General features: G+C 44.6%; 1 pseudogene; it reads right to left on the bottom strand.

The window, feature by feature from the left end:
• Positions 1-4660: 4660 nt before the first annotated feature.
• Positions 4661-4760, bottom strand: LOC127230819 (uncharacterized; annotated as a pseudogene).
• Between the last annotated feature and the right edge of the window lie 5368 nt (positions 4761-10128).

Consider the following 10128-nt stretch of genomic DNA (forward strand, 5'->3'; position numbering starts at 1 on the left):
CATACATACATTCTCACTTTAAATCTTTCTCCATCCTTTAGCTGTCCACGTGTCTATAATGTCCCATGCTCCCGGACTGAAAGCTAAACCAACCTGTAGGAAAGGTTTGCAGAGAGGGGGAACGGTTTCTATTTTAAATGAGTCAAACTTTCACCTGTAGTACCCAGAGCTCACATGTCTTACTGAATGAGTGTGCTTTTCCCTCCTCTCTGTGGTCTAACCAGTCACTTATTCACAGATGACTCACCATTTCCCGAACACACACAAAGCTTTCATTGGCCTTGCCTTTTGTGTCACTACCCTACTACAGTGTTTCTAATTTCTTTTTGTTTACCAGACAATGCCTAGTGCCCTGGGATTGCTGATACGCCTGTCTGTTCCTATTCACTGCAGGACTAACTGTTTTCCTAAGAGAATAACTTCTGTCTGGTTAGACATACTGAATGGCTGACTTATTTCCAGACTGGCTACTGGGCTTTCCCATGGGAGAAGGTGAGCCTAACCCTGGGCATCATTTGATATACTCACAGCTGGGAGCCCATTCTAAAGCAAAGAGGGTATTGTGTCATATTCAAAGCAGGAGCTGTAGTTTAAAAATCAGATGAGCCATCCTGAGTTGGCTCATCGTTTCTGTGTGTGTAAATGCTGGAAGATGCCACCATCATTTTAGCTTAGCCTTAGGGTGATAGCAGCATTGCCTTATGTTGTCTTAACTGACCTCAAAATTTTGTCATTCCTAATACTTTTAATACCTTTCCATAGCCTGTTATGTAAAGAATATATATATTCTTAGCTATATATACTTTCTTAGATTGACTTTGCTATAAAAATTTCTGTTGTCTATAAATCTAAATCTATCCTATTTTTATGAAGAGTACAATTATTTTTATTACATTGAGTTTCAGTTTAAGACAAATGCACTTGCAAGTAGAAAAGGGTTTTGAGAAATGAAAATTCTGAATTACATTATCAGAGAAAGTGCCCTATGTGTTGGAAAGTCAATTTGTGAAGGGGAATATTGACAGACTCAGAAACAGAAACTGACTAACATGGTGAGATGCATTGAGAACAATGGGACAGGGACCTTAGGAAGTTGTCACTGGGGTAGAATCCTGGGAAAGATGAGATTTGCTATGCAATAGGAAACACTGTGTTCTAGTGGGATGGGAGTTGTCATTCTGTAAGTATGTTTCTCTTATTGGTTAATGAATAAAGCACTGTTGGCCAATAAGAAAGGCAAGATAGATGGGGCGAGGAGACAAGGAGGATTCTGGGAGATGTAGTAGAGGAGACTGACGAGGTAGAGACTTGAGAGATGAAGAGGTCCGGACCCTCTCTCCAGTAAGATAAGACCATGTAGAAATACTTAGATCGATAGAAATGGGTTAATATTTAAGACAGAACTAGCCAATAAGGAATGCTAGTAGCAGGCCAACAGCTTTATATCTAATACAGCGTCTATGTGTGTTATTTGGGGGCAGTGAGACCAGGCTGGCGGGGAAACTGCTCTTAACACTAGTGCCTTTGGGTTGGAGGGGAATGGAAAGCAGGTAAGTCTAGGGTAGGCGTAGACTCGGCTTATTCTCATGGTCTTGGCAGCTTACAAAATGAATCTTTCATCTAACTGCACAACAGTTTTGCATAGTGTCATAGTACAATCATTCTTAACAGAGACAGATGGGGTAAAGAGAGATTAGCAGTCTTGCTCCCAATCGAGTAGCCAATAAGTACTGTAATAGGATTGGAGAGTAGGTGTTTGGGTGCCATCTGCAAATGTGTCTCACCCCTCCCCCATTCCCACCCATCTCCACTTTGTCTGCCTGTTTCACCACACAGGCCTCAATGTGCACTTCCACTGAGCTCTGAGCCGCCTGCTCTGGAGATTTAAGGGCACAGCATGGCTCTTTCTCTCTTCTTCTCTTGAACACAGTGCATGGTAGCTACCCACTGACTACCTTGCACCCTTGGGTAAATTGTTTCTCCTTCCTGACTGGGCTCCTTTTTGTTCGGTTAAGACTCCTTTTACTTCCTGATGCTCTAATTCTTTTAGAAAATGTAACTTCAGTAAGCAGAGTGAGAGTACACCTGTCACCCCTTGAGCACCAGGAGCTGAACACTTACATGCATCACTGCCAGCTCCTTAAGCCCTGAAACATTAGATTTATTGTAACACTTTACTATTGTAACTTTGTAGTAACACTAAAACACAGAGGAGCCTAAGGCCTTTCCTGTACTCCAGGCTGCCCATCTCTCTTCTCTAAATCACAGCAGTGGCTTCCTAACTGGTCTTCTTGTCAGTAGCTTATCACCGCAACTTCCATTGCCCAAACAACCTTTGCAGCAACCTTGTCAAACATTTACATCAGATCAAGTGCTGCCTCGATGACATCTCCTTCCACCTCACTGACTCAAATTCCGACTCTCCTTTCTTGTCTTCACATTCTGCTTGTCCAAATTACTCACATTCCAAAAAACCTAGAATCTCTGTGTGTGGCAAAAACAAACAAAAACAAAACTGCAGATCTGATTAAGAAGCCTAGGTAGAGAAAGTACCCTGTGTTATGTGAGTATGGGGGGGGGAGTGGGTAACAATATAGTCACAGAGGTTCTTAGAAGAAAAAGAAGAAGATGGGTCACAGAAATCACCCTGGCAGTCTGGACGACGGAAGACCAGGCCGAAGCTAAGAAGCCCAGGAATCCTCCCGAAGCTAGTAAAAGCAAGGGAGCATGCTCTCTCTCTAGGTCCTCTGTGGAGGTAGGGTGACCTTGTTACCTTGAGTTCTGTTTAGTGAGTCCATTTTGGACTTCTGCCTTCCAAACCACAAGCTGTCACTGTGTATCATAGTTTGTCACTAAGTCTCTGATACTTTGCTACTGCAGCATTTGAAGCTAATGCCCCTCACTGACCCTCCCTGTCTCAGCCATACAATTTCACTCTTGCTGGTTTGAGACTTCTGCATTTACTGCTCTCTTTGTTGGTGTGGCCTGCTCTAGATTTTCATGTGACTGCTGTCCCTGAGGTGATGCCTAACTGTTGCTCATGGCCACACACATTATAGTTTTTGCAGAATGTGAGGTCCGAAGGAACAAAGCACACGCCTAGACTAAGGCCGGTCTTCTCCTAAAAGCTTGTAAGATGGGTCCTATTACTAAGCACTCCTCCCTGTGTAGACCATTGCTTATGTAACCCTGACAAATTTGGAAGAGTTGACAGTATCAGATAATGATATATCCTTTTCTTCTCACTTTTGTATTTGTTGGTTGCCACAGAATATGTCCAAGAATGAAAGAAAGTAGATTAATTTCTAAGATCTTTGTTGACAACAATGTATTCTTTATAAATAGATAGCTCCTTCCTCCGCCTGTGTGAGTGCCAGTAGCATAGATGCCATACACATGCTTAGGGCAACATGCATGTCCTGAAACATTTTATCTGGAGTTTATATAGAAAACATGAAATTTGGGCTTTGTGGAGTTCAGTGAACCATTGTAGAGCATTGAAGGGGCTAGAAAATGTCGAGAGAGGTGTTGGTTGCTTCTGAGGATGGAGGCAAGAGGCTTCAAAAGCTTTTTGCAAACCCAGCTCCTAGGGCGGCTAGTCTAAGTGAGAGATAAACTACCCCAACAGTCAGGCTCATGTCAGGGGAAGGAGTGCTGTCTCTTTGAGTCCCCTTCCAGAATCCTATGCCATTCCCTTTGGGTTACGTGTCTATCCACCACCAACTGCTCAGGCCAAGGAGTGCAGTGTTCTCATGGCCCAAGACTCAGTCTCATAACTATCTCCAAATTTAGTGTTAGAATCCATCTATCCTGACGTTGCTTCATGAACAACTGTAGAGGTCACTCGCCAGCAGTGGGAACAGGTACTGGATAGCCCAAGAAATCCTTGTCTTCTGCCATACTCCTGTTGCTCAAGGTGAGTTTCAGGCCTCAAGATTTTTAATTAGGACAATAATTTTGAAGATTTCAGGGAGGGGAGATCCCTATATAACGCCATCTTACCACCAGCCCACTCCACTTGCAGGAAGAGCCATCTGGCTTGGATTTGTCTGTTGTATCCATGGTGCCTGCAGTTCTAACTCCAATCCCTTTGCTTATGAAGTCAGCTAGCAGCCTTTAAATAAGCCAGAGCCTTAAAAGGCCCAGATCATAAACAGCTTATGAGGCTTTAGAAATGCAAGCAGCAGTTCTGAAGACGCTAGCCTCTCAAGACCTGGCAGCAGAGTTTGTGGCTTGCCCTGTTTTCTTCATTTTGCTTTGTTGCTCGACACAGTTGAAAAAAAGAAAATATTTGATTGCCAACAATTAACCTTCTGCTAAGTAAATTATATAGCAAAACTTCTTTATAAATTTTGAATACCCATTTGTATTTTTAAGGCAATGGATATATGAATATTTTAGAATGTTTTTGTGTGATTGACTTCCTATACTGGATCTATAGGAAAATATGAAAATTAAAGGTTTTAAATTACGTGTGTGTGTGTGTGTGTGTGTGTGTGTGTGTGTGTGTGTCATGTGTGTTACTGTGCACAAGTGGAGGTCAGAGGACAGCATGTGGCAACCCCTGGGTCCCAGGATATAAGTCAGGTTGTCTGCCTTGGCAGCAAGCACCTTTGCCCACAATAGACCTGCAGGCCTTTTTTGGTTTTTGTTTTGTTTTTGAAATATGGAACACTTTACAAATTTGCAAGCCACCCTTGAGCAGGGTCATGCTAATATTCTCTGTGTGGTCTAATTTTTAATGTGCTGCCAAAGCAAGCTTTTTTTTTGTTTGTTTTTATGAAATTGGTAACTGAAGGTGTTAGAGTTTTCTGATGTGTGTTGTCATCTTAGAGCATAACAATTAAACTCCTTTTAGCTTTTTCTAAGCTTTGTGTGTTATGATATCAGCTCAGTGTTTTATAAGATTTTTGAATAGGCAGGTGAGACATTCTCAATACATCGACACAACTCTACTTGTGGGTATGGAATAATTGTAATTTAAACATAGTTAGATTATATCTCCTGGGACTTTGTCTGCTACCCATGTCTCCAGGTTCCTCTTTCTCTTCGGGAATTTCAGTGGGCATGCGCTATTTTTCTATGTCCTCCAGCCCCTCTCCTTTGGTGAGGGCACTATCCCTCTATGGCCTCTCCTTTACCCCCGTGTTCCTGGTGGGACCACCAACTGCATGGTGGGACCACCAACTGCAGCCATGCTGTCTCAGGTAGAGAATTTTATCATGGCCACAGCGAGGCTAGTTGTTGCCATGTTTATTAGGACACAGTGATCTGGTTTAAAGCAACCACATGATCTAGAATCAGAGGTGCCCACAGTGGAACGTAAACATAGTTGGTAAAGGGCTTGCTGCCTACGAAGACGAAAGGTTAAAGCAAAGACTTGAGCATGGTTCTGTAAAGTGAGTTGGGGAAATGTGGCAATATTTGGAGAAAGCGCCATTAACTGGAGGAGTTTTTAAAATTGCTAATGGAAGCAATTTAATGGTGAGAGAAAAATTTGACCATAAAGTGCAAGAAAGCATCTTGTGGGTAGTTACAGGTGTGTGTCAGGCAGAAAGGTGAGCAGCTTCCCTGTTACCCCACAGAGGGAGACGCAGAGTATATGGGAAGAGCCGCACTGCGGTGCGTTTGTGTTGCTTGTGTTCTTCTTTAAGAAATATGAGTCATCAAGGAGATGATGGGACAGACTTAGTAGACTTCCTAGGGAAGGCCTGTGCTCTTCTGAGTAGACAGGAGTTGGAGGGAAGATGGGGGAGCAGGAGGAGAGGAGGGAGGGGAACTGGGAATGGAATGTAAAAAATTTAAAACATGCAAAAAAATTAAAAGGAAGGAAGGAAGGAAGGAAGAAGGAAGAAGGAAGGAAGGAAGGAAGACAAGTCATGGCCAGTGAAGTAGGAAAAGGACCATGGGGTTTTGAGAACAAGAGACTCGGAGAATGGAAGAGGACATTGACTGGGAACGCACACAAAGATTGGTTGGCAGAAAATGGGGGATGGCATAACATGCATGTACACACAGCACAATCTTGGTTTTGTTGAGACATTTTCAGAGTCTGAAGGGCAGGAGAGAAAGAAGATGACAAGGAGTGGCTAGTTCCAGATTTGAGGGTGGATTTAGGAAGTGGTTTGAATGAGAATGTCCCCACAGGCTCCCATGTTTGAATGCCCGATTCCCATTGGTGGCACTGTTTGGGGAGGACTAGGGGGTGTGGCCTTGTTGGAGGAGGTGTGTCCCTGGAGGCAGGCTTTGAGGTCGTACCATCCCCAGTTGGTTCTCTCTGCCTTGTTATTGGAGATGAGACGTGAGCTCTCCATCCCTGCCTGCCTGCTGCCATGCCCCCCTCCCGCCCCCATGACGGTGAGGACGGTAACCCTCCAGAACCCCCGATTAAGCTCTCCCCTTTATAAATTGCTTTGGGGTTTTGCAGTGATGGTAGGACAGTAACGAAGACCGGTGGGGATAATGCATTGGAAGCATTAGACAGTCAAGAAAAGTAAATGTATTAGAAGGAATGACCGGGACGAGGGACAACGCGATTGGGGCAGGCGAGAGAGAAGCAAGGGTCTTGAGAGAGAAGCGGTGAGGTCAACAAAGTACTTCGCAAAATGAATTTTTAGATCTGGGGCATGAGGGGGCAAGAGCTGAAAATGTAGGCGTAGGAAGTGGGAAATTACGATGATTGGCAGGTGCAGCTATTTTCCATGACAAGAGAGGAGACTATGGAGAACAGTGGCCGGAATGGAATGGTAGAAGAGAAGCTCGCTGGGCATAAAGAAGCTGATGAAGGGAGAGGTCAGAGGGGTGCGTGGTCCATGCATGTGGTTTAACCTTACCAGGAATAATGGAAAAACAACTAAGGGAGTGTGTCTTCAAGACAGCAGGAAAATTAGGTAGAACAAACAAGACCAGTAGGGCTGTGTGGAGGCAAGTTGCTGGTTTAGATCATAAATGCACCAGCTAAAGGGCCACATGGTAGAGGTTTGCATCCCAGTACGGCTCTTACGGGAGGTTGCAGAACCTTTAGAGGTGGAGCCCGCAGAATGTCTCTATATCCCTGGAGGTACGCCCTCAAAGGGGATGGGGACACGCCAGCCCTTTCCTCCCCTCAGTGACTTCCTGGTCATTATGTGAATGATGCTCTTATCCACAACCCCCAAAACAACAGGGCCAACAGCATATGGACTGAAATTTGCAAAAGGGTGAGCCAAAACAGCCCTGTTTTCTGTAGAAGATTGTCTAAGGTGTTTGCTGTGGTAATGGAAGGTGACTAACTGGGACAGTCTGGTGCTGGTGGGAAAGGTAAGGAGGACACTGTGGTTTGGAAGTGACATCAAGGAACAAGAATGCCGTGTGCAGCATTCGACGGCCTGGTAGAACATGGCATGCAGGAGAAAACCGATTCCCACTCTCTGTGGCTTTGACAGAAAGCGAGAAAGTGCCCAGAGGACACTTGGTGGGAGGACAGCTCTTTTCTTCTGATGTTGGGGACATGAGAATCTGAGTGGGAGGGTATGACCAGAGGAGCCTGGACATTCTTTGGTGCCTGAAATAAGTAATTACAGAATCATCGGGTGATTGCTCAGAGAAGGGACTTGAGTCCTTGGGACTTGAGTCAGGCAAATCTGAGATAACGAAGGAATGGGAACTCACAGTTTTGGAGTTCAGCTAAGTGAGGACCGCGCTTCTTTCTCAGCGAGTGAGGCTGCGCTTTGTCTGCCGTCTACGCTGACTTTCCTGGGACCCTCAGTGCTCCCCGGAGCTACAACAGTCTCCTCCTCGTCTCTCTCACAGCTTGTGTATCTCTTACCAGCTCTTCTGGCGTCTCCTGGGTGTCCTCTGTAGATTATTCATCTCGGTCGGTGCCCCCATTGATCTAAACCCATGTTTGCTTCCCAGGTACTTCAAGTCACCGCACTGTGGTTAATAAAACGGCTTTGTGCTCGGTACTATGAAAGATATATCATCCCTGCTCTTGCTGCACAGATGGGAGGAAGGATGAAATGGGAAAAGCTGAGATTGAAATCACAATAACAGATCTCTACTTTTGGAGACAGTCTTCCTGCTCCGATTAAAACATCTCAGTTAAGAGCACTGGCTGCTCTTCCGGGGGACTAAGGTTTGATTCCCGGACCCACACGACAGCCCACACGTCTGTAACTCCAGTCCCCAGGAATCCTATGCCCCTTTCTGGCTTCCACTGGTATCAAACATCATGTGATGATGACAGGCATATAGGTAGGCATCAGCCTGATTCTGAGTACCTTGGAGAGACATTCGGCCTTCTTCGGTTTATCACTCTCCCTCATCCTCCTACTTCACATTTTTATGTTGCCATCTACAATTTGTCATCTCAAGGGTCGGCTGGCCGGTGAGCCCCATACTGGGTACCACTCTAAGAGACTTCCCATGCCTTGGACAGGACAGGAAGGGCTGGGGGTGGGGGCAGCTCAGCTGACGATTTCCATTAATTAATTATCACTCTTTCAAATAAAAGTGACAGAAATCAGCTGCAGCGAAGGAGCAGATTGGCACTGGCAGATGGTTAGGAGAGCTGGACCAACCCAGCTAGGAAACACACGCAATAGAACTGTGAGCCTCTTCCGGGTAGTCCTCCTCTGCAAGTGTGGCCATCAGTGTGAGGGTCAGAGGACTGAGGTTGTCCAGACAGCAGGGACCTGTGCTTCAGGCGCCACAGCCACTCCATGAACAAATAATAAATAACACCAGGATACTATGACACGTGACATAAAATGGGGACAATACCTCCAAATTTAGTTTTATACACATTTACTGTTTGCTAAAGAAAGTTCTTTTATTCACAAACAAGACAAAAAGTGTGACTTTTTTTTCCTTCTCCTCTTTTCCCTTTTAATACCAGTGATGTGTCAGAACCAGGATTCTTGCCTGCAGTTTTCACTTAAGGACTGCGTTGTGCACCTTGAAAGACAAATGATACAAAAATAAATGAAATTGGAGATGAGCAAGCTTGGAGGTGATTCCCTTCTAGATCAAATGGTGGCACATTAGACAGAATTTGCAATGCCTATTTCCATAGTGGTGAGACGTGTTCATGGGTTTTACCTTCATCTTTATAGCCACAGAAATGTCCATTATTTCCATTTATGATGTTTCTTCCCCGCCGACACACTTTTGCACACTCACACATACACTCTCACACAAACACACATACACTTAAACGTGCACACACACTCTTACACACACTCACACAGACACATGCACATACACACACACACATGATCTCACACACGCACACTCACACAATTCAGACATGCACACACACACTCTCACACACACTCAGACAGACACACACAGAGACATGCTCACACACATGCACACACATAACACAGACATGCACACACACACACACACACACACACACACACACACACACACACATACTCCAGCTTTTTTGCCCTTAGACACTCAGGGCTTTGGCTCTCTACTGTGGCTAGGCTTCAGGTAGATTGTGTTAACAGTTTTATTTTTGCTAAATGAAACTTACAATTTTTTTTCTCATATTGTTTTCTTTTCCCAAAACTTCCAGTTGTATCCACCCCCACATTTGAGTCTAAATTTGGGGTTTATGTTTGATAGCACAGTCAAGTTGAAAAACACAACAAAGCTTGAAAATCCCCATCTGAATAGTGCTGCCTTCAGGCACAGCTGTTCAGATAAAATAAAACCTAGACAACCTAGCAACTAAACGAAACTGTTTTTCTCCTTAAAGGGACAGGCAGTCTTAAATGGCATTGTCTGGTGTACAATATTTTACTTGGTGCAAAAGTGCTCACATCTGAAATTTTATGTGTTTGCTTTGGTTTTGATTATAGAGATGATGCTATTCCACAAGAATTAACTTGAGCAGTCATTTGCTGATGGTCACTGAGTATGTGGAAAAAGAAACAGAAAATCCCAGTGAGGTGGCCCTGTGGTTAAGATGAACACTGCTCTCTTGCAGAGGACTGGGGTTCAATTCCCAGGGCCACAGCAGATAGCTTACAACCACCTGCAGTTCTAGTTCTGAGAGGATCCAAGGCCTCTGACCTCTTCAGGCACCTGCTTTCACGTGCACATGTCCTTCTGCCCAACCCCCACATAATTAAAAAT

Source organism: Phodopus roborovskii, unplaced genomic scaffold (assembly GCF_943737965.1).
Source record: "Phodopus roborovskii unplaced genomic scaffold, PHOROB, whole genome shotgun sequence".
Taxonomy (NCBI): Eukaryota; Metazoa; Chordata; class Mammalia; order Rodentia; family Cricetidae; genus Phodopus; species Phodopus roborovskii.